Source organism: Erinaceus europaeus, chromosome 15 (assembly GCF_950295315.1).
Source record: "Erinaceus europaeus chromosome 15, mEriEur2.1, whole genome shotgun sequence".
Classification (NCBI taxonomy): Eukaryota; Metazoa; Chordata; class Mammalia; order Eulipotyphla; family Erinaceidae; genus Erinaceus; species Erinaceus europaeus.
This window is the reverse complement of record NC_080176.1, coordinates 33,984,049-34,008,830: the sequence shown is the minus strand read 5'-3', so window position 1 is coordinate 34,008,830 and position 24,782 is coordinate 33,984,049. Positions and strand designations below refer to the sequence as shown.

General features: G+C 40.1%; 1 long non-coding RNA gene across 2 annotated transcripts in view; it reads right to left on the bottom strand.

The window, feature by feature from the left end:
• Positions 1 to 3,267: 3,267 nt before the first annotated feature.
• LOC132533146 (uncharacterized) overlaps positions 3,268 to 24,782 on the bottom strand; it is a 128,007-nt gene continuing 106,492 nt past the window's right edge. For both annotated transcript variants that reach the window (XR_009545044.1, XR_009545045.1), the window contains one exon: positions 3,268 to 3,468. This is a non-coding gene — a long non-coding RNA (uncharacterized LOC132533146). The remainder of the gene's footprint in view (positions 3,469 to 24,782) is intronic.

The window sequence follows — 24,782 nt, the reverse complement described above, 5'->3', positions numbered from 1 at the left end:
CTCCAACTCCCTGGAGCCTCTCAATGACAGATCTAACCTGCATCCAGGGTTCCCAAGGCCACAGGGAAGACAGGATTATAATGACCTTTTCTTGAAGGCACACAAATATCAACAATAGATTCTCAAAAACTGTGATATGGCACCTGTAAAACAAACCCATTGATTCTAACTGCTATTTATTCCTTTTTGCTTTATAATTTTGTTTCTGAGAGAGAGAAAGTGAGAGGAAATAGGAAGGTAGAGAGGAAGATAGATAGATAGATAGATAAATAGATAGATAGGTAGACAGACTTGGAGTACTGCTTCACCACCAATCACCCATGCAGGTGATGACTGTGTTTCTTTTATTTTTTTTATTATTTTTCAATTTAAAAAAATTAAAATTTTATTTATAAAAAGGAAACACTGACAAAAACCATAGGATAAGAGGAGTACAATTCCGCACAATTCCCACCACCAGAGCTCTGTATCCTATCCCCTCCCCTGATAGCATTCCTATTCTTTAGCCCTCTGGGAGCATGGACCCAGAGTCATTATGGGGTGCAGAAGGTGGAAGGTCTGGCTTCTGTAATTGCTTCCCCACTGAACATGGGTGCTGACAGGTCGATTCATACTCCTAGCTTGTCTCTTTCAGTGGGGTGGGGCTCTGGGAAAGCAGAGCTCCAGGACACATTCGTGGGGGTTGTCTGCCCAGGGAAGTCCAGTAGGCATCATGGTAGCATCTAGAATCTGGTGGCTGAAAAAAGAGTCAACATATAGAGCCAAAAAATTGTTGACTAATCATGAACTTAAAAGCTGGAATAGTTCAGATGAAGAGTTGGGGATCTCTGTTTTGTAGTTAGTAGGTCTATTTTAGTTATTTTTCCAAAGGGCACATGGCTATACTAGTTTTTCTTTCTCTCTCTCTCTCTCTCTCTCTCTCTCTCTCTTTCTCTCTTTCTTTTTTCCCTGAGCCTGAAATATGATATTGCAGGTGGATCCAAGTTATTGTCTGGAGAGATGATGTCATGCCTAGAGTAGCTCCCAAATATGGTAAAGGTATACAAACACTGTTGACTGTAAACCCCATCTATTTGATGTGATCTGGAGCCCATATTCAGCTTAGGAGCCTATGTGACCTCTGCATCCCTGTAGATCTGACCTCACATTGTGTGGTCATGAGTAGGAACGTTCCAAGCTGCCTTAGTTTCAGGACCCATCTTCCTCAGGTGGAAGATAGAGTATGTTGTCCAGCCTCCCTCTGGAGGATGGAACATTCTCTGTCGTTGTTGATCCACATTGAGGGCAAGGTCCTATGGGGGCCCACAAAGGGGTCTATTGTGCTGTTCCTGATAGAAAGGACTGGTAACAATGGAGAGAGGGATTTTTTTTTTTTTTTTGAGGTCTAGGCCCATCATGTCTGTTTGGGAATCTCAGGACTCCCTGACTAGGGGCCCAGCTGATGGGGTGGCCTGAAAGTGACTAAAGAGTTATCATTAAAGTGTGCCAGTCTCGTGTCCTTATTCATCTTTTGCAGTCCTTGCTTTGATAAAGACAGCTTTGGAGTGAGTGAGGGAAGTGTAATAGGAAGTAGGTGAGGAGGCAGTCAACTTTTACATGAATATTCAATACCTTGGATTTATCCTTAAGATTGCTCATTTGAAAAAAAAAAAGTGAGTTCTGGTTGGCATATAAACTTGCTTTCTGACTCTACAGTGCTAGAACACATAGGGTCACAGATGTAAAGATGTCAGAAGTCTTTAGTATTTAGTGAGCGTAGATCTTTTCCCAGAATTACACTACTAGCTACATCTTCTATAAAGAAAACAAGTATTTGTCTGTTTGTTTATTTTCTGCCTGTATGGCCATTGCTGGGGTTCATGCCTGCACAAGTCCACTGCTATCAGTGGCCATTTTTTCCCTCCCCTGCCCCTTTATATATATATTATTGGATAGGACAGAAAGAAATTAAGAGGACAGGGAGAGATAGCAAGGAAGACAGAAAGACAGCCACCTGCAGCCCTACTTCACTGCGTGTGAATCGGCCCCCTGGAAGGTGGGGATGGGGAGTTTGAACCCAGGTCCTTGCTCATAGGATGTGTGCTCTTAACCCGATGCACCACCACCCAGACCAGAAAACAAATATATCCAAAATATCCAGTTTTTAATAACAGGCCTGGTGGGGTGGGAAACAGCCTCAGAGCACAGGCTTTGCATAACTGAGGCCCTAGCAGCCCCAGGTTTAATACCCAGCATTGCCATACGCCAGAACTGAGCAGGATTTTGGTGTCTCTCTCTTATTCCCTCTGTCCCTTGGGGGAAAAAAAAGTCTCTAACAGATGGTGCTGATAATCCTGCAGTGAAGCCAAGATCTTCAGATGTTCTCCAGTAAAGTTTAACCAGCCTTGAGAAAAGAAAAGCAGGGTGCCAAGTGGTGGCTCACCTGGTTGAACGCACATGTTACAGTGCACAAGGACCCAGGTTCAAGCCCTTGGTCCCCACCTGCAGGGGAAAAGCTTTGAAAGTGGTGAAGCAGGGGTGCAGGTATCTCTCTGTCTCTCTCCCTCTCTAACACTCCTCTGTTTCAATTTCTGGCATGTCTCTATCCAATAAATAAATAAAGATAATAAAAAATAAAGGAAGAAAGAAAGGAAAAAAAAAAAGAAAGAAAGAAAGAGGGAGTCAGGAGGTAGTGCAGTGGGTTAAAGGCACATGGAGCAAAGCGCAAGACCGGTGTAAGGACCCGGGTTAGAGCCCGGCTCCCCACCTGCAGGGGAAGTCGCTTTACAGGAGGTGAAGCATGTCTGCAGGTGTCTGTCTTTCTCTCCCCCTCTGTTTTCCCCTCCTCTCTCGATTTCTCTCTGTCCTATCCAACAACGACAACATCAACAATAACTACAACAACAAAACAACAAGGGCAACAAAAGGGAAAATAAATAATAATAAAAAATTTAAAAGAAAGAAAGAAAGAAAGGAAGGAAGGAAAGTGGTCAGATGACAAGCTATACCTACATCTATACCTACACTTGCATCTGCAAGTGACAGAGTAACTTTCATTGTGTTCTTACAAATGATCTCAAGGACATTTTTCAAGATACTCGATGAGTATCACTGACCACAAACAGCATTAGAAGGAAGGAAAGAAGGGAGGGTGGGAGGGACTGACCAATTCATAATCATGAGAACTCCGTATCCCATGATCTGTTCAACTTTCCATAAAGACTCTCACAGTCATGGTGCCAAAGATCAAACGGTATGATGGTACACAGAGAATGACTCAAATTGTTGTATATTATTTTTGTAAAATCATAAATTGATTTGGACATTACGAGGCAATTTCGAATTATCTCTAAAACAAGATACATTTTGACTAAAAACAAAAAGCATTAGCCTTTCAAATCTTACTTGAGTCTTCTCAGTTTCAGTTTGTTTCAGCTTGTTTTTCCTGTCTCCCTTATTTTCCTCTGCTTTAGCTTCTTTCTTCAGTGCCTAAAATGAAGTGAGAAAATATGTTTTTTTTGTTTATTTTTTATTTTATTTTTAAAAAATAATTTGTTTTACTTATTCATGAGAAAGATAGGCAGAGAGAGAAAGAACCAGACACCACTCTGGCACATGTGCTGCTGGGGATTGAACTCAGGACCTCATGGTTGAGAAGCCAATTATCCATTGCACCACCTCCTGGACCACTTTTTTGGTTTATTATTAGGGGGATTTTATGGGTTGTAAAAAGAAATCTGCAAGTACATGACAAACCTGTTAATTCAGTCTAGCCCAAAGAATCTATCACTTGACCTTGATAATTAATCTCCGAGGGCAATGGAGAATCGCTCATCTCTTAAGACCTCTCCAAACCATCAGAGTTTCTATTATAATGTCTTCTTGTTTTATACTCTTAACATTTAAAAAAAAATTTTTGTTGCCATTTTTTAAATTTTTTATATTTATTTTCCCTTTTGTTGCCATTGTTTTTTTAGTTATTGTTGTTGTTGTTGATGTCGTCGTTGTTAGACAGGACAGAGAGAAATCAAGAGAGGAGGGGAGACATAGAGGGGGAGAGAAAGATAGACACCTATAGTCCTGCTTCATCACCTGTGAAGCGACTCCCCTGCAGGTGGGGAGCCGAGGGCTCGAACCGGGATCCTTAAGCCAGTCCTTGTGCTTTGTGCCACGTACACGTAACCTGCTGCGCCACAGCCCAACTCCCACTCTCAACATTTTTGAAGAGCTTCTCTAGGAATGTTCCCAGCAGGTCTTTTGTAGAATGTCCCTAAACTTTGGTTTTGTCTGGTGTCTTCTCATGATTAGCCAGAGTCCATAAACGTGATGAAATAACACCACAGAAATGTCTTGCTCATGGCATTCTGTTCATTCCAACATGACTGGTGATGGTAATCACTTATTAAGGTAAGACTGTCTGCCAAGTTTCCCTACCATAACATAATATTCTTTCCTTTCTGTTGGGAAATTGTGCAGATGTGGTCAAACATTGGCAGGGCCCACAAACCACTATATTTTCATGCAAGTATTATTTACAGATATCCACCACGTTATCCCCTCAGGGTATTGCTAATTCAGTTAAAACCATTGCAACAGTTGCTAAGGATGCTTCCACCTTCCCAACTTGCCTTTTGCCTCTCTCCACCCCCTTTCCGAGCCAGTCCCGTCCTGACTTACCACTTCCAGAATTCTCCCATAAAAGCCTCTCCTGTTTCCACTTTCGCTCTCTTTGCTCTTTTCTCTTCTGTGACCAACCTGGAGAAGGGTTGGTGGGCATACTGGGAGGTGGCCATTTTGCTAGCTCCACGTGACCTGAATCGCTGTGCTCACACCCAATTCTGGGGCATCTGCGTAAATAAAGATTTGTGTTCCCGTTCTGCCATGAGTTCCTGGTCTCTTCTTTCTCCCCTGAGATGCAACCTGACACCTTTCCACTCTATCTGCTAGAAAAAAAATCATTAAGTCCTTTTCTACTTAAGGGGACCAGTATGAAACTGCCTTCTACAGGTAGAATATCGAAGAAGATGTGGAAATATGCTAGAATTGCTACAAAAAATAAAGTAAAATGAAAAAAAACACACATATTTAAGGAAATAATTTGAACTTATACAATTTTCCTTAACATTTCACCAACCAATTTAGGTCATTCCAGATTAATTATGAAACAGTCAGTTCTTGTTTGGCCTATGACTTCTGTTCCATCTTCAAATTTTATAATCTAATGAAACCCAGATTACTAGCAAATGAAATCTAATGAAATCTAATGAAATCTAATGAAACCCAGATTACTAGCAAATGAATGCATAGGTCAATGCTCACTGGTAAATACTTTGAATTCACTCTAATATGACATACTTAGACAAAATAATTAATGAGTGATCTAGAACTCACATAAAACTGTACAGGTGGACAGATACAATTCATCAGATCTCCCAACAGGCATGACCATGCTCTTGGTTCTTCTGGGCTACCCAACTGTTAAGTCCTTCCCCTACTTGTCTCTGTCCAGTGTCATTGCTTGTTCTTTGCTTTTGCTTGCTTGCTGCAGCTCCCTCACTTCCTTCCAGAGCATTCTAAATGCCCTTGCCTGTGGCATACAAAGCAATTTGCTTCTACTCCAGTTTTCAGGTTTAAACACCTGTTCTCATAACCACACCCAATATTTTCTTAATTCCCACCCCAAAAGAAAAAACATCAGCTACCAGGATTCATTCCTCTTAATGGGTATTATAAGAAATCATTATTTTCATCCTCACACTAAGAAATATTTCACCTTCATTGTGCATAATTAGTAGATAAATAAATAAACACCTAATTAGTAAATACATAAATAAGCACATCACATGGTATTGAAGGAGTAAAAAAAAGTCACTAAGTTGAACTTTAATCAGATTGTATTTTCTACTACCTGGAAGTTAAAAAAAAAATCTTTATTTATTTGATAGAGACAGACAGAAATTGAGAGGAAAGGGGAGACAGAGAGGGAGAGAGACAGAAAGACACCTACACCACTACTTCACCACTTGTTAAGCTTTCCCCCTAAAGGTGGGGACCAGGGGCTTGAACCATAGTCCTTCTGTATAACATGTGCATCCAACTAGGTGTACCACCACCTGTCCCCCATAGAATTAGTCTATTAAATTATTAATTTATTATTATTTTTATATATTTATATTATATTTATATATTATATAACAATAATATATTATGTATTATATTTATTATATATTATAATATTATATAGTATCCATTACATCATTATATTTATATTTTATTTATATAATATATTATATTTATATTATTTTATTAATAATTTTATTATTATTCTATTGAATATTCTATTATGGTCTACTCTATTCTTCTCCATTAAAATATAATTTTGTTGTAAGTCAATTGACTATTTTTTAAACTTAAATTTCCCTATTTAAGTGAGTTGAAAAAAAGAGAAAAAACTCTAATTCTCTTGGATACCTAAAAAAAAATTCAATAATTTTCCTTTCCTGCTCATATTCCACCTTCACCATCTGGCCAGCTATTTATAATATCACTTTTCTAAAATAATATAGTTTCTAAGTGATGCCTCAAATGTTGCTTAATATTCTGTTTTTTCTTTCATTTTTCCTTTTACTCTTATGTAAGCCCTAGGAAACTTAGTCAACAATAACTGAAATATTGTGGGTTTCTTTTTTTTCTGTAAAGGAACAAAAGAAAGGTATTGAGGAGCAATCCAAAGCACATTATTACATTTTCACTACATTATCTAGAAATATCATTAAGTTTGAACACTATTTCTACTTCCTAAGTACCATGTGTCAGTAACCAAGTAAAATACATATCAGTAATCTAGCACAGCCTATTAAGTCAATTTTGACATTAGGTACTTCAAAATAAAAAACAAAGAAAATCTAACCCTTTAGACTTATTAAGTACCTAGTAATGCACTTCAAACTCCTGACAAAATAGACAATACTTAAAGGAAAGCATCTGAAACATTAACTGAATCAAAACTATGAGTAATTTTTAAACATTAATAATAACTTAATTCATTCACTCTCCTTTTCAAGTGTGCAAGGCTGCCCTGAATTTCTTTTCCATTTGACATAGATTAAGCAACTCAGAATTATATTAAAACTAACCCAGTAAAAAGCAGCTATAAAAAGAGAAAGAGAGAGAGAGAGACAGGCTGGGAGTATGGATCCTGCTAACACCCATGTTCAGCAGAGAAGCAATTACAGAAGCCAGAGCTTCTACCTTCTGCACCCCATAATGATCCTGGGCCCATACTCCTAGAGGGACAAAGAACAGGGAAGCTATCAATGGAGGGTATTAGATATGGAGCTCTGGTGGTGGGAATTGTGTGGAAATGTACCCCTCTTATCCTATAATATTGTCAATATTTCCATTTTATAAATAAAAATTTAAAAAATATATACTAGCATTTTTAATATCTTTTGTATTGAAAGAGAAGGTAAATTGAGATGGGAGGGGAAATAAAGAGGGAGAGAAGAGACACCTTCAACACTACTTCACCACTGGTGAAGCGTCCACTCCGCAGGTGGGTCTGAGAGCTTTAACTAGGATCCTTGCACATGGTAAGGTACACTCAGCCAGGTATACCAACACCTGGCCACTACTGGTACTTTTTTTTGTCCTGATCCCTACTCCCCTACCCTAGAGTCTTTTACTTTGGTGCAATACACCAAACCCAGTCCAAGTTCTGCTTCGTGTTTTCTTATTTTTCAACTTCTGTTATTATGATTGATTTAATAATGATCAACAAGACTGTGGGATGAGAGAGGTACAATTCATACAATCCCCACCACCAGAATGCCGTATTGCCATATCCCATCCCCTCCATTGGACAGTTCCCTATTCTTTATCCCTCTGGGAGTATACGCTGAAGATCTGTATAGATCACAGAAAGTTGGAGGTCTGGCTTCTGGAATGGCTTCCCTGCTGGACATAAGTATTGAAAGGTTGATTGATCCATACCCCCTTTCCCTTTCCCTAGTGGAGTAGAACTCTGAGGAGGTGGGGTTCCAAGACATATTGGTATTATTTTTAATGGCAATTACAATATTTTTTAATGTACTTTAAAGGTATCTGAAGTTTCGAAAGATAAATCTCAAAACTTCTTGGGCCAGCAAATAGCTTATTTGAATAGAATGTTGCTTTGCCATGTGTGTGAAGCAGGTCCAAAGCCCAGTACCCACTGCACTGCAGGGAGCTTTGAAGTCCTGCTTCCTTCCCAGCTCTGCCTCTCTGGAAAGAAGGCAGGTGGAGCAATGACACTATGGAAATGACCAAACAAACAAGTAAAAAAGCTCTCCTTATGGATTGTGATCTAGCATGCACCCTACCTCCCCATTCTAGTTAGATTTATTATAACAGCAATCCACAAGAATTCTTTTGGTGCTTGTGATAGGGTTATTACTGATGTAATTTCACCCAACAAATAATCTTACTAATCCACTGTTCATACTTCTGAGACTGATTAAGGCAACCTGCACCAGTGAAGTTAACCAAGGTCACGGTTTCACGCACTATGGAAGCTTTGCTCTGTTCCGCGGTCATAGTGTTTACCCTGAACCGTGCACAAAGGCCCATAAGAAGGATATTCTAGGCCAGAGACCAAGGAGGAATCAGCAAAAATCCACTACCCTGACAGTAAAAAACATCTCAAAAGTGAAATCCCAATTATCTAGTGTGGTGATGCTATATGCCCTGACACAGTGGTGACGTCAGCTTTGGCGACAGAAGGCTGACAGAGTATGCAGTGATCTATGCAGGCGCATGGTGGACTGTAGGTGAATCCAGACGGCTGGTGTGCAAAGCATTGTGGGTAGGCTGAATAGACTTAAAAGGACAGCCAGCCGGAACTCTGGGGCTCTTTGGCTACAGCTTCTTCTCCTGGTCAGATGCCTCTCAGCGGAGGTGCCCCAGGCATCCATCCGCCATGTCTACTGGGAACTGAGCACGTGCGACTCTGCTAGCCAGTAAATTTTTAGACCCCTCTACAGCCATGAGCAACCTTTACTAAAGCTTATAATTGTTTATCTTATGGGACTAAACTTTGATAACCATATTCAGACTTTATAGACCTAGTGTACACTTAACCCTTGATAATAATTGCTTATTTTGCCTTTTACCTGTTTCACCCTAATAAACCTTGTATTGATTAAACCAGTTCCCAGCTCCCGCTGTGGATTCTTCTATATGTGCCACAAGCAGCCCCAACCCCCATACCTCTTTTTAAGTTAATTTACAACAATTTAGTGTCAGAATTTCATTCCTCCAGTGTTATTGAAATTGCTAGTCTTCAACACCAAACCTTCATTACTGCCCCCCAAAGTTGGTTGGCTGAAAAGACAGTCAAGTTTTCTGACTTCTTTAATTCAAAAGCAACAATGGTAATGAGTATTATCCCCTAATATGCCATTGTTTTTACTGGAAGACATGACATGTTTACGTAATTTTTTACTTAATAAAAAAAAAAAATCTTGCAAGGAAACTTAAATGTGGGCCCAGCGAGTGCACTTTCCAGGATTTCCTTCAAAATCAAAAGGCAAATGTGCTTAGTGGAGGTTCTATTTTTTTTTTTTAATTTTTTTAAATTTTACTTATTTTATTTATTTATTCCCTTTTGTTGCCCTTGTTGTTTTTTTTATTGTTGTAGTTATTATTGTTGTTGTGGTTGTTGGATAGGACAGAGAGAAATGGAGAGAGGAGCGGAAGACAGAGAGGAGGAGAGAAAGATAGACACCTGCAGACCTGCTTCACCGCCTGTGAAGCGACTCCCCTGCAGGTGGGGAGCCGGGGTTCGAACCCGGATCCTTATGCCGGTCCTTGTGCTTTGCGCCACCTGCGCTTAACCCGCTGCGCTACAGCCCGACTCCCCGAGGTTCTATTTTTATTCAAGTAGTTTTATTAGAAACCCCAGAGCAATGTGATACTTCATTTGACTTTATAAATATGGGACCACTGACTTTGACTTATTGACAAACAGGGCATCACAGATAGCTATGGAAATTTAATTTGGACTATCCCAAGTCTTACATGTATTTGAGCAGAATGCCATATAAATAAGTGTGCAACATCTTTCATTGTTCAGATTTAGAGAATGTTAGTTTATGCCTTTGGATTTGGTGGGTTTTTTAAAAATATTTTCTAAACAAAATAAAACAGTATCAGGTCAATGAATAAGTCTATCAGTAGCAGGATGGTCTTTGTTTATACAATATTATTATGCACTTTGTAGTTACCCAATAAGTATTAATTGATGATGGATAGGGGCTTAATAAACAGATGGCCTTGGATAAATTCACTGAGAATGCAGACAGAAATGTTTCACTCTTCAAGAAAAGCCTAAAGTAAACACTGAACAAGTCCTATACTCAGAAACTCTAAGCCTGCTTTCAGGCAGCTGTTGAGCCTGCAATGTTGACACCCTGCTCATGACTGTCACAGCATCACCAGCACTACATGGCCATCTGCCTGTGGTCCCACACAAAGACACTCACACAGAGATGTGCGAGCCTTCTTTATTTGTTGTACTTTCCAGTGACAATATTAGTGAGGATAAATGAGTAAATATGGTGAAATAAGTATGATTAAACAACACTCTGCTTTTTGTTATAGTTATGTAGTGGGAACATAAAATATGTGTCAGACATAAATCAACTCACAGCAGGAATGAGAGCATTTATTTCTAGTAAAGGTCTCAGCTATTTACAGGCAGGGGCTAAGGTACTTTTTAAGGATACTGATGTAAATATTTATTTATTTATTTATTTTTAGAATTTATTTATTAATGAGAAAGATAGGAGGAGAGAGAAAGAATCAGACATCACTCTGGTGCATGTGCTGCCAGGGATTGAACTTGGGACCTCATGCTTGAGAATCCAGTGCTTTACCACTGCACCACCTCCCGGACCACTGATGTAAATATTTAAAGAATGGATGGTGAAAAAAAAGGAAGGAGTCACAGGCCCTAATAACCATAACAGAAGTATGTACTGACTCTTCAAGAATCTAGAGAGAGCAAACAAAATAGGGGGATGAAAATGGAAAAACTATACAAGGACTAAGCTTCGCTAAGAGTAGAACCCAAAAGATTGCAACACAACTAATCAACTCAGGAAGGCATCCTAAAACTATAGATCTTTCAGAAATTCTTGAATGGTAAGAAAGCATAGGTGGCCAGATGGTGGCGCACCTGGCTAAGTGCACACATTAAAGTGCTCAAGGTCCCAAGTTCAAGCCTCTGGTCCCCACTTGCAGGTGGGAAGCTTCATGAGTGCTGAAGTAGGGCTGCAGGTATCTCTCTATCTCCCCTTCCCTGAGAATGCAGATAGATTTCTGTCTGTCTCTATCAAATAAATAAATATAATTAAACATTTTTTAATTAAAAAAAGAAAAGTATAAGTTGGTAGACATGGAAGAATTTTAAAGAACAACAGTTAGAGACCAGGCAGTAGCACTGCTGGGGCTGGGGGGGGCTTCTTAAATGGTGAAGCAGTGTTGCAGGTGTGTCTCTTTTTTCCCCAATATTTTTATTAGTGATTTAATATTGATTTGCAAAATTATAAGATAATAGGGATAATAACATTCCCACCACCAGAGTTCTGTGTCCTCCTCCATTCCATTGGAAAATTCAGTTTTCTCAAGGTCACAGACACGATTTGACTTTATATCTATAACAATCTACCTACATGTATGTCTATATATCTATATTTCCCCCCATTATTTCTACATATATTTCCCCCATTATTGCTGCCTTCACGTCCTTTCTAAGTCACACCTACACTTATTACTACTTTTGTGTGTCATTTCTTTTTTTCTTCTTCTCTCTGATAAAAGAAATAGCGTCTAAGCTTCCTCTGGTGTTTTCCAGGTTCTATGATGGTACAAAAACAAGATTCCTAGTGACAAAGGCTTCAGGTTCTGGTGGAATTGGGACTCAAAGAGCCCTTTGGTGTTCTCCCCTTATCCTTTAGCCCTCTGGGAATATGGACAAAAAGTGTTTTGGGAGTATAGAAGGAGAGAGGTCTGGTTTCTGTAATTGCTTCTCCACTGGACATAAGCAGTGGCAGGTGCATCCACACCCCCAGCCTATCTTTGTCTTTCCCTAGTGGGGCAGGGCTCTGGGGACACGTTGGTGAGTTCATCTGCCCAGGGTATCTCCCCCTTCCCTCTGAATTGCTCACTGTCCCTATCTAAAATAAACAAAAATAAATAAAATATTTTTTAATGGAAGCAAGGAGGCTACTGCACTTGTCCAGCCAGAAAACAGTAACAGTAATGTGGATCAGGAGATGGCTCTCCTGGTAGAATTCACACTTCTCTTTGCACAAGGTCATGGTCTGAGTCCCCAGACCACGGAGCAAGGGCATGCATGGAGCTAAGGGGTACGCCATAAGCAGTGGAACATGCTGTGGTGCATGGCTGAGCCCCAGACCACAAAGCAAGGGCATGCACGGAGCTAAGGGGCACTCCATGTGCAGTGGGGCATGCTGTGATGTCTCCTTTTTTTCTTGCCTCTGTCTCTGCCTACAGTTAAAGGGGTGGGCAGTTGGGGCTGCCAGGAACTGTGGAATCACACAGGTGTGAGGTCCTAGTGGGGCAAAATAAATAAACAAATAAAAGTGTGACATGACAACAGAAAAGAGTGACAGTGGTAGAGGGAGTGAGCTGTTGACCAACTCAAAAAATAGTTTTAAAATGAAGCTCATGATTTAATGATGATGAGCTCAATATAAAGAATGGGAGAAATGGAGAAGGCATAAAGGAAAGAATAAAGTTTTCATAATATGGGGCTGGTGGTGGCGCAGCTGGCTAAGTTCACACCTTATAATGCACAAGGACCCGGGTTTAAGCCACTGGTCCCCACCTACAGGGAGAAAGCTTTGTGAGTGGTGAAGCAGGGCTGCAGGTGTCTCTCTCCCTATCTCCCCCTTCTCTCTTGATTGCTGGACTGTCTCTATCTAATAAATAAATATAGATTAAAATTAAAAAAAATTGTCAAAATACTAAATTATTTTGTTATCAAGTGAAGTATCTATCTGTTTAAAAAGAAAATAAATGATACAGGTCACTTAGTAGAAAGAGCCACATAAAAAGATAAAACTCAGTGGATGTGAGGGCAATCTGGCTGTGACATCCGTCACCCCACTGATCGCCAGGGCTGATTCGCTGATCTGTCTGGCTAGGCAGGTGTCCCCTTCCTCCCTCACCGCTCCATTTGCATCCCTCCCAAAGTTGTGGGTTTGGCTGAAGAGAACAACCTTCCCCAAACAGAGACAGACCTTCTTCAGTAAAGGGCATACTTCAGTAAAGGGGAGTAGTTGCACTCCCCTGCTAGACCCTCCAGGCAATCTCTCAAAAGATAAAATTCAGCACCAGTGTGCAAGTCCTGAGACAAGGAAGGGGAAGAAACAAAAGGGTGTTTCAGAATCTTGACTTACCTTGGTTGCCACACAAGACTTATATTTGCCAGCAAAACCACTGGACCTCAGTCTCAGATGATAAAATAAACATGAAACTGAGTAATTCTCGTGGTTAGATAAGACCTGTCAAATGACATAATAAGACTATAGCCATAAACACTGTTGTAATCTGACTACAATATAGACAGAGGTATTAGGAAGGTATGCAGCTTCAGTATTTAAAAAAGAATTTAGAGCACAAGGATCCCGGTTCGAGCCCCCAGCTCCCTGCTTACAGGGGAGTCACTTCACAGGTGGTGAAGCAGGTCTGCAGGTGTCTATCTTTCTTTCCCCCTCCTCTCTCCATTTCTCTCTGTCCTATCCAACAACTACAACATCAAGAACAACAATAGTACTAACTACAACAACAATAAAAAAAAGGGAAACAAAAGAGAAAATAAATATTAAAAAATTTTTTAAAAGAATTCAGGGCACAGAGTATAAATATAAATTGACTAGAAATGCAATGATTCATAAGTGAGCTATAAAAATTGCTTTTCTGTCAAATAGAGGAAAACAAACAAGCAAGGTTAGCCAAAGAAAGAAATGTCTAAACGGTGTAAGATTATTTGGAGAAAGTGTGGGTGGAAAACAAACAGGATGTAAAAGCAATGCTTATTAAAGAGAAGAAAACAGATCTATATAAGACAAATACAGAAAATGTTTTTGAGATACTTCTGTATAGCTTGAAAACTGAAATGTTCAAAATGTATGCTACGTGGTTCCTGTGAAATAAAGTATTCAATCAAATTATAAACTATTTGCTTTATGATATTAAAAAGACCTTTCATAGAGGGAAGAAAGAAGGGAAGTAGGGAAGGAAGAATGGAGGGAGGGAGAGAGGGAGGAACCATAACCCTGAGTATGAAGCATGAAAGAAACTCTAACAAAAAGGTTGAAGGGCAAGGCAGTGGTGCACTCAGTTGAGTGTGCATGTCGTAGCTCACAAGGACCTAGGCTCCAGTTCCTGCATCCCACATGCAAAGAAGGAAGCTTCCAAAGTGACGAAGCAATACTGCAAGTTTCTCTCTCTCTCTCTCTTTTTCCTTGCCTCTCTATCTCTCCCATCCTCCTCAATAAGGCATGGAAATTCATTTCTGAGTTAAAAATAGTCAATATCTCAATATTTAGGAGACTTCTGGAGGTGGGGCTACAAGCAGCAGCAGATCTGTTTCTTTCCTCTCCTCTCCCGGATCAACTAGGAATACCAAAGGAGACCACCTGGGACCGAAACAAGACAGAACTAGAATGACTTCAGGAACCCACAAAATCACCAGTGAGTGCAAACACATGTGGCTGGTGGACAGAGGAGCCTAGGGAGAGATTAAGTGGCTGGTAACAGTATGGTAGTTTATCAGAGACACCACCTCCAGTCTGTTCCACCAACAAGGGGGACTGCTGAAGGGAGGAGAGGATTCCCTGGACACTCAACAAGTGCAACTCTGAGTCTCCATTACTACTGCCCTCAGAATCTGGAGCAGCAGCAGGGAGGGACATCAGGGCACAGAGCTCTAACCAGGAAACTCAGAAGATCTATACCTTGGCAGCATAGCCTTGGGGCTGTGAAAGTCCTTTGCAAAACCACTGGGTTATCTCTGCCACACCCTGCTTTATCTCTTGGTCAGGAGTCAGTGATTAAGCTAAAAAGCCTACTTATAGTTTAAAAGCCCTCAGGCTCCCATAGCCTACAGAGAAGAAAAAGCACAAAAGAGAATTTTAAGCCATTGAGCTCCAAATCAGGGATTAAAATACTATTGAAACAACTGTTAACTTCCACCACTGTGGACCCTTTAATTACCTTACTTAGACACAAGTCAATCCAGGAAATAGTGATCAGTAATTTGAAAAGTACTGAGAGAGGGAACTCATAATATAATATATAAAATGGTTAAACCAATAAGAAGAAATATTGGAGAAATGAATAAGGACAAGAATCCAGCTAAAATCCCCCCAAAGGTTGAAGCACAAAATAATGAGGTCAACATCCAAACACTAGTTAAGGAAATAAGCACAGGAGTGAGTAAAGAGTTTGAAAGAATTGTCATCAGAAATACAGGAACAATAAATGAGAATCTGGAAGAAAAGACTAATTATCTCAAGGTTATTAGTGAGCTGAAAGCTGAAATAGCTGAGCTAAGAACACAACTAGCTGAACAAGCTAAAACAGTATCAGAACAGGGCAACAAAATAGATGAACTCCAGAAAACAGTAGAGGAAGAGAGAATAGAATCAATGAGGCTGAAGACAAAATTAGCAAGATCAAGGACAAATTAGAGACAATTTAAAAAGAAGTAAGAGATCTCAAAAAGAGATTAAGAGATACTGAAAACAACAACAGACTCCTATGGGATGACTTCAAAAGAAACAATATACACATTATTGGCTTACCAGAGGAAGAAAGAGACGGAGAGGAAGAAAGCATTCTTCAGACCATAATAGCTGAAAATTTCTCTAATCTAGACAACATAAAAGACATAAAGGTTACTATACAGCTATCAAGAACAATGAACCCACCTTCTCTGATCCATCTTGGACAGAGCTAGAAGGAATTATGTTAAGTGAGCTAAGTCAGAAAGATAAAGATGAGTATAGGATGATCCCACTCACCAACAGAAGTTGAGAAAGAAGATCTGAAAGGGAAACTAAAAGCAGGATTTGACTAAATATGGAGTAGGGCACCAAAGTAAAAACCCTGTGGTAAGGGGGAGGGTGGACATGCAGCTTCCTGGGCCAGTGGGGGGTGGGAGTGGGTGGGTGGGATGGGACACAGTCTTTTGGTGGTGGGAATGGTGTTTATGTACACTCCTAGTAAAGTGTAGTCATATAAATCAGTAATTAATATGAGAGAGGGAAAATTAATTGTATGTCTCGAAATTTTTTAAACACAGACTTGAGTCTTTTTAATATATAGGCTGTGTATTTGATATGTGGACTCTCTCAAAAGCCTAGACCAAGTAGATCAGAAGCAACCAGTGGCACAGCTATATACTGTGTACTGATACTGGGTACTATACAGCAAACCCTAACAAAAGGACTTTTCAAAGTTAACCCAATTACCAAATAATGTGATGATAACAATAACTATCCATTGTCTTTTTGAACCCTAAGACAGCAGGAACCTCACATCTTCACTATAGAGCCTATATTTTCCCAAGTCCTGGAACCTTAGGATAGGGCCCACTTTCCCGCATGCCTCTCCCAATCCATATCAAATAATATTGCATCTGCCGATCACAATCTAATCAATGCAACTGTTGTTTTCTTCAGGTTGGCTTCATGGGTGGGTAACAGATGACCAGGGACACATGGCTGAGATGAGAACGCAGTTTAATCTTTATTCACCAGCGGGCAAACAGTCCAACAACCTAATCACCACACAATATGCTCCTCCATCTTTCTCCTCCCGCGGCAGCGTCAGTAACCCAGGAAGTATGTAGGGATAGGGGGCGGGGAGAAGGAAAAAGCATGAAACTAGCAAGGGCTAAACCAAATCTCCCGGAGGCAGGGGGAGTGAGACCAAACCAATGTAACAGAATGACCATGTAAATAGACCACAACGTCAAGCAACATAACAGAAGAGATCCCAGCAGCAGAACTAGAAGCATACCAACACATAATGATTGCCACCTCAACATGCTTCAGCTCAGACTGTGTCCAGAGACTTCAGGTGTGGAACAACAACCCTCCAGCTTCATTACTCGGGTGAGACCTTTCCTTTCATAGTATTCTCTAATTCCATCCCAGGTGGTTCACTTTCTAACAAAGTCCCAAAAACTATATATAGACCAGGTTCTGTGAGAAAGAGCATATGTTCACACGTATCCATAAACTAGTGCAAAATATATACCTGAAAGCAGAAGTACACTAGAGTTTGCAGTGAGTATTCCCCTAACACTTCCTCTCCACTATTCCAACCTTTGGGTCCATGATTGCTCAACAATTTGTTTGGCTTTGTATGTTAATTCTCTTTTCAGCCACCAGGTTCTAGATGCCATCAGGATGCCTGGCAGGCTTCCCTGGACTGAAGATCCCACCAATATGTCCTGGAGCTCCACTTCCCCAGAGACCCACCCTACTAGGGAAAGAGAGAGGCAGACTGGGAGTATGGACCAACCAGTCAACACCCATGTTCAGTGGGGAAGCAATTACAGAAGCCAGACCTACTACCTTCTGCAACCCACAACGACCCCGGGTCCATGCTCCCAGAGGGATAGAAAATGGGAAAGCTATCAGGGGAGGGGATGGGATATGGATATTGGGTGATGGGAATTGTGTGGAGTTGTACCCCTCCTACCCTATGGTTTTGTTAAATTATCCTTTCTTAAATAAAAAATAAATTAAGGGGGTCAGGCGGTGGCGCAGTGGGTTAAGCGCACGTGGCGCAAAGCGCAGGGACCGGCGTAAGGATCCTGGTTCGAGCCCCTGGTTCTCCACCTGCACGGGAGTCGCTTCACAGGCGGTGAAGCAGGTCTGCAGGTGTCTATCTTTCTCTCCCCCTCTCTCTGTCTTCCCCTCCTCTCTCCATTTCTCTCTGTCCTATCCAACAACAATGCAACGTCAACAATGGCAATAATAACCACAACGAGGCTGCAACAAGTAGGGCAACAAAAAGGGGGAAAAATGACCTCCAGGAGCGGTGGATTCATGGTGCAGGCACCGAGCTCAGCAATAACCCTGGAGGAGAAAAAAAAGAAAAAAAAATTTTAAAAAAAAGACATAAAGGTTCAAGAAGCCCAGAGGATACCAAACAGAATTAATCCAGACTTAAAGACAACAAGACACATCATATTTACAATGGAAAGGAATAAGGATAAAGAAAGGATCCTGAAGGCTGCAAGAGAAAAACAAAGTGTCACCTACAGAGGAAAACCCATAAGATTAGCAGCAGACTTCTCCACACAAACGCTACAGGCCAGAAGGGAATGGCAATGTATCTATTGAGTGCTCAATGAGAAAGCCTTTCAACCAAGACTACAGTATCCTGCTAGACTGTCATTCAGACTAGATGGAGGCATAAAAACCTCAGACAAGCAACAGTTGAAAGAATCAACAATCACCATGCCTGCCCTGAAAGAAGTTCTAAAAGGTCTCCTATAAACAGACCTCCATAAATAGGCCATATATCAGAACACTCTAAACATCTACAAGAATGGTGTTAAAATGTCTTCAATCTTTGATATCAATAAATGTCAATGGCCTGAATTTACCTATTAAGAGATTTTGGTATCTATCTCTCTCTCTGGCTTGGGGTGGTCTCCAGGGGAAAGGTAACGGGCTGGTTCTTGCTCACGACAGGGGTGACACGAAGTAAAAGACACCAGGGGACTCTTAGCATGCCTAGAACTCTAGAATCCTAGAATACCAGAATCCGTAGAATCCGTTTATTAGCAAAGTGGACATGAGTTAAATAGAAAAGCAATGAAGTTAATTATTGTTGAAATATGACAGAAATTACAGGTTTCTTAACGGTCAGCATACCCCTAAGGTAGGGGGCTGGTATAACAGGAATTGATGAGATACAAGACAGTTATTCTCCATGACACAAGCAACTTAATTATCCAAAGGTATTTGAGAGAAGCATAGGGGTTAAACCCGTAGGGTGAGACAGAAAGAAGATGGATATCAAAAGGCCATATAGTTTGGAATTTCTCTTGTCTGGGGTCTGAGGTGTGTGATGAAGTGTGTGATAAGGTGTGTTCTTCTGTGATCAGAAGGTGACTTTGAATAAGTGAATCTGTGGCCATGTGCCCTGCAGTTATGGAGGGAAGTACTGGGGTTTCTGTGGGCCTGAGAGTCAAGAAGGAAAGAACCAAGTCTGAGTTTCCCCTCCTTATGCTCACATCGGTTGAGAGAGACTTACCAAGAGGTTATCTTCTCAGACCTCCATCCAAAGACGGGGATGGTTCTCCCTAAGCTCTATCAGGCTTACATATGGTCCCAACAAAGAGACACAGAGTAGGAAGATGGATCAGAAAATACAACCCAACAATATGCTATCTACAGGAAACCCACCTAACTCAACAAGACAAACACAGACTTAATGTGAAAGGATGAAAAACTATCATACAAGCCAATGAATGGCCCACAAAAAAGGCCAGGAACAGCTATTCTCATATCTGACACAAAAGACTTTAAAATAGATAAGATTAAAAAAGATAGGAATGGACACTACTCAATGCTCAGAGGATCAACATTAACATTATTAACATCTATGCACCCAATGAGAAGCCATCTAAATACATCAAATGTCTACTGAAAGAGCTACAGCAATATATTAACAGCAACTCAGTCATAGTAGAGGACTTCACCAATCCACTCTCTCAACTTGACAGATCATCCAGGCAGAAAATCAATAAAGACAAGAGGGAGCTAAATGAAGAGATAGATAAACTAGAACTATTGGACATTTTCAGAGTCATTCATCCCAAGAAACTGGAATACACATTTTACTCAAATCCACATGGGTCATTCTCAAGGACAGACCATATGTTAGGCCACAAAGACAGCATCAGCAAATTCAAGAGCATTGAAATCATCCCAAACATCTTCTCAGACCACAGTGGAACTAAACTAACACTTAACAATCAACAAAAGATTAGTAATAGTCTCAAAATGTGGAAGCTCAACAGTACACTTCTTAATAACCTCTGGTTCAAAGAGGAAATCAAGGAAGAAATCAAAATGTTTCAAGACTTCAGTGAAAATGAAGACACAAGCTATCAAAATATTTGGGACACAACTAAGGCAGTACTGAGAGGGAAGTTCATAGCTATACAAGCACACATTAGGAAACAAGAAAAAGCACAAATAAACAGCCTGATTGCACATCTTAAAGACCTAGAAGAAGAACAACAAAGGAACCCTAAAGCAACCAGAAGGACAGAAATCACTAAAGTTAGGGCAGAAATAAATAACATTGAGAATAAGAAAACCATACAAAAGATCAACGAAAGTAAATGTTGGTTCTTTGAAAGAGTGAACAAAATCGACAAACCTTTAGCCAGACTCACAAAACAAAAAAGGGAGAAGGCGCAAATAAATTGGATACTAAACGAAAGAGGAGATATCACAACAGACACCGCAGAAATTCAACATATCATGCGAGGTTTCTATGAACAACTATATGCCACCTAGCTAGAAAACCTGGAAGAGGGAGTCGGGTTGTAGCGCAGCAGGTTAAGCGCAGGTGGCGCAAAGCACAAGGACCGGCATAAGGATCCCGGTTCGAACCCCGGCTCCCCACCTGCAGGGGAGTTGCTTCACAGGTGGTGAAGCAGGTCTGCAGGTGTCTATCTTTCTCTCCTCCTCTCTGTCTTCCCCTCCTCTCTCCATTTCTCTCTGTCCTATCTAACAATGACAACAACAATAATAATTACAACAATAAAACAACAAGGGCAACAAAAGGGAATAAATAAATAAAATAAATATAAAAAAAGATTAAAAAAAGAAGAAGAAAACCTGGAAGAAATGGACGATTTATTAGATACCTAACAACTTCCAAAACTAAGTAAAGAGGAAGTGGATAACATGAACAGGCCCATCACAGCTAATGAAATTGAAACAGTTATCAAAAATCTCCCCAAAAATAAAAGTCCTGGACCAGATGGTTTTACAAATGAATTCTACAAAACTTTCAAAGAAGAACTAATATCTCTACTTTTAAAAGTCTTCCAGAATATTGAAGACACTGGAATACTCCCTGTCAGCTTCTATGAAGCCAACATCACTCTGATATCAAAAGAAGACAGGGACACAAGCAAAAAAGAAAACTACAGACTAATATCTCTGATGACCATAGATGCAAAAATACTGAACAAAATTCTAGCCAATTGGATACAGCAGTATATTAAAAAGATTGTTCATCATGACCATGTGGGGTTTATCCCAGGCATGCAAGGTTGGTTTAATATACGTAAATCAATCAATGTGATCCACCACATCAACAAAAGCAAGACCAAAAACCACATGGTCATATCAATAGATGCAGAGAAAGCCTTTGACAAAATACAACATCCCTTTATGATCAAAACACTACAAAAAATGGGAATAGTTGGAAAATTCCTTAAGATAGTGGAGTCTATATATAGCAAACCCACAGCCAACATCATACTCAATGGTGAAAAACTGGAAGCATTTCCCCTCAGATCAGGTACTAGACAGGGCTGCCCACTATCACCATTATTATTCAACATAGTGTTGGAAGTTCTTACCATAGCAATCAGGCAGGAGCAAGGAATTAAAGGGAGACAGATTAGAAGAAGTCAAACTCTCACTATTTGCAGATGACATAATAGTATACACAGAAAACCTAAGGAATCCAGCAAGAAGCTTTTGGAAATCATCAGGCAATACAGTAAGGTGTCAGGCTACAAAATTAACATTCAAAAGTAGTGGCATTCCTCTATGCAAACACTAAGCTAGAAGAAATTGAAATCCAGAAATCAATTCCTTTTACTATAGCAAAAAAATAAATAAATAAAATAAAATATCTAGGAGTAAACCTAACCAAAGAAGTGAAAGACTTATATACTGAAAATTATGAGTCACTACTCAAAGAAATTGAAAAAGACACAAAGAAGTGGAAAGATATCCCATGTTCATTGCTTGGCAGAATTAATATCATCAAAATGAATATACTACCCAGAGCCATCTACAAATTTAATGCTATCTCCATCAAGATCCCAAGCACATTTTTTTAGGAGAATAGAACAAATGCTACAAATGCTTATCTGGAACCAGAAAAGACCTAGAATTGCCAAAACAATCTTGAGAAAAAAGAACAGAACCGGAGGCATCTCACTCCCAGATCTCAAACTGTATTATAGGGCCATTGTCATCAAAACTGCTTGGTACTGGAACATGAATAGACACACTGACCAGTGGAATAGAATTGAGAGCCCAGAAGTGAGCCCCCACACCTATGGACATCTAATGTTTGACAAAGGTGCCCAGACTATTAAATGGGGAAGCAGAGTTTCTTCAACAAATGGTGTTAGAAACAATGGGTTGAAACATGCAGAAGAATGAAACTCAACCACTGTATTTCACCAAATACAAAAGTAAATTCCAAGTGGATCAAGGACTTGGATGTTAGACCACAAACTATCAGATACTTAGAAGAAAATATTGGCAGAACTCTTTTCCGCATAAATTTTAAAGACATCTTCAATGAAATGAATCCAATTACAAAGAAGACTAAGGCAAGTATAAACCTATGGAACTACATCAAATTAAAAAGCTTCTTCACAGCAAAAGAAACTACTACCCAAACCAAGAGACCCCTCACAGAATGGGAGAAGATCTATACATGCCATACATCAGACAAGAGTTTAATAACCAACATATATAAAAAGCTTGCCAGACTCAACAACAAGACAACAAATAACCCCATCCAAAAATGGTGGGAGGATATGGATAGAATATTCACCACAGAAGAGATCCAAAAGGCTGAGAAACACATGAAAAAATGCTCCAAGTCTTAGATTGTCAGAGAAAAACAAATAAAGACAACACTGAGATATCACTTCACTCAGAGACAAAACTTCACTCCTGTGAGAATGTCATTTGTCAGAAAAGGTAACAGCAACAAATGCTGGAGAGGTTGTGGGGTCAAAGGAACCCTCCTGCACTGCTGGTGGGAATGTAAATTGATCCAACCTCTCTGGAGAACAGTCTGGAGAACTCTGAGAAGGCTAGAAATGGACCTACCCTATGATCCTGCAATTCCTCTCCTGGGGATATAGCCTAAGGAACCCACCATATCCATCCAAAAAGATCTGTGTACACATATTTTCTTGGCAGCACACTTTGTAATAGCCAAAACCTGGAAGCAACCCAGGTGTCCAACAACAGATGAGTGGCTGAGCAAGTTGTGGTATATATACACAATGGAATACTACTCAGCTGTAAAAAATGGTGACTTCACTGTTTTCAGCTGATCTTGGATGGACCTTGAAAAAATCATGTTGAGTGAAATAAGTCAGAAACAGAAGGATGAATATGGGATGATCTCACTCTCAGGCAGAAGTTGAAAAACAAGATCAGAAAAGAAAACAGAAGTAGAACCTGAAACGGAATTGGCATATTGCACCAAGGTAAAAGACTCTGGGGTGGGTGGGTGGGGAGAATACAGGTCCAGGAAGGATTCAGAGGACCTAGTTGGGGTTGTTTTGTTATATGGGAAACTGGGGAATGTTATGCATGTAAAAACTATTGTATTGGGAGTCGGGCTGTAGCGCAGCAGGTTAAGCGCAGGTGGCACAAAGCACAAGGACCGGCATAAGGATCCTGGTTTGAACCCCGGCTCCCCACCTGCAGGGGAGTCGCTTCACAGGTGGTGAAGCAGGTCTGCAGGTGTCTATCTTTCTCTCCTCCTCTCTGTCTTCCCCTCCTCTCTCCATTTCTCTCTGTCCTATCCAACAACGACAACAATAATAATAACTACAACAATAAAACAACAAGGGCAACAAAAGGGAATAAATAAATAAAATAAATATTTAAAAAATTTATAAAAAAAACTATTGTATTTATTGTTGAATGTAAAACATTCCTCAATTTAAAAAAATAAAACAAAAATAAAAAAAAAACAGCAGACCCAACTTAAAAAAAAATCAAGTACACATACCATATGCCTTTATCTACCATTCCTCAAGAAAGATATACAGGCATACTGCCTAGGGCAAAAAAAAATAAAAGCACTCAGGAAAATGGCACCTCCTCTAAGATCTCAGTGTGGTTAATAAAACCATGCAGGTTTGGGGCTCCCCCAAAGGGGTTTGCCTCTTACTTCTGCAATTCCCATGGGAATTCCAATCATAGCTATTGATATACAGGACTGTTTTTTCTCTATTCCCTTGCACCCACAAGATTGTAAACGTTTTGCCTTCTCTGTTCTTTCTATTAATAACGCCAGTCCTGATGATAGATTTGAATGGGTGGTACTGCCTGAGGACATGGCTAATAGTCCTACTATTTGTCAAGAGGCCATTAAATCTGCCCTTTTCCCATATATTCATAAGGGCCTTAAGGTTTTTAATTATATGGATGATGTCTTTATATGGGGAAAATTAGATACAGATCTCTCTGCCCTACGTGATTTTCTTATCCCTACCTTAAAGAAAAGCGGTCTTAATGTAGCTCCTGAGAAGGTACAGCTAATTCCTCCAATTTCTTTCTTAGGCTCAGAGATTTCTCTAATGCAGATTCATCCCTTAAAACCTTGTGTTACTTTTCCTTCTAATCTCACTCTTGCTTCTTTACAAAGTTTTCTTGGAAATTTAATTTGGCTTAGGCAATATTGTTATCTGCCTACTAGCTGCC